The sequence below is a fragment of the Helianthus annuus genome, chromosome 10 (genome assembly GCF_002127325.2).
Source record: "Helianthus annuus cultivar XRQ/B chromosome 10, HanXRQr2.0-SUNRISE, whole genome shotgun sequence".
Classification (NCBI taxonomy): domain Eukaryota; kingdom Viridiplantae; phylum Streptophyta; class Magnoliopsida; order Asterales; family Asteraceae; genus Helianthus; species Helianthus annuus.
In genome coordinates this window covers 169,452,580-169,453,432 of record NC_035442.2, presented here as the reverse complement: position 1 = coordinate 169,453,432, position 853 = coordinate 169,452,580, and the positions used below count along the sequence as shown (strand labels likewise).

The following is an 853-nucleotide window of genomic DNA, read 5'->3' as shown; positions in this document are numbered from 1 at the left end:
ACTCATTTCTTGGTTGTTGAAAGTTTGTTCGTTGGGTTTGTTGGTTACTACTATTGCCGGGTTCCCTCCAACCAAGGTTTGGGTGGTTTCGCCATCCTTGGTTGTAAGTTCCCGTTGGGGGACCCGACGGCCTAGGTCTATTATCAATGCAGTTTACCATTTCTTGTTGATCGTCCGTTTCTTTCATACAACTCCAATTTCATGTGACCCACCACACCCTTCACAAGCCATAACCGAGACTGTTTTTGTCATTTCCAATTTTTTTATCTTTGAAGAAAGGGCCTCGATTTAGGCTTGTAAAGAAGTGCTTTCATCGACCTTATGGGCGCCCGGGGCTATAGATTTATTCCCCCGGGGGGTGTGCCATTGAAAATTGGTTTGAGCAATTTCCTCAATTTGATTATATATTTCGTGTGGGCGTCGATTACCTAAAAGTCCCCCGGAGCTAGAATCAAGTGTCTGCCTTGTGTGTGGCAACAATCCATTATAGAAAGTGGATACTTGTTGCCATATCGCAAGGCCGTGATGCGGACACTTGCGTAATAACTCCTTGAACCTTTCCCAAGTTTCATATAAGGATTCCCCGTCCTCTTGTGAATATGTATTAATTTCAGTCATTAATTTAGCAGTTTTAGCGGGAGGGAAATACTTATATAGAAATTTTTGGGCTAGTTCATCCCAGGTGTTTACTGATCCAGCTGGGAGGGCGTTGAGCCAAACTTTCGCTCGGTCTTTCAGTGAGAAAGGAAACATACGGAGGCGGATGGCGTCATTTGATGCTCCGTTGATCCGAAAGGTATCACATATTTCTAAGAAATTGGTGATATGTAGATGGGGATCCTCGTCCGCAAGC

General features: G+C 44.3%; 1 non-coding gene across 1 annotated transcript; it reads left to right on the top strand.

Annotated features, from left to right (window-relative positions):
- Positions 1-517: 517 nt before the first annotated feature.
- LOC118483446 lies at positions 518-624 on the top strand. The gene has a single exon (XR_004870734.1). It is a non-coding gene; the product is annotated as a small nucleolar RNA R71 (small nucleolar RNA).
- Positions 625-853: the final 229 nt, after the last annotated feature.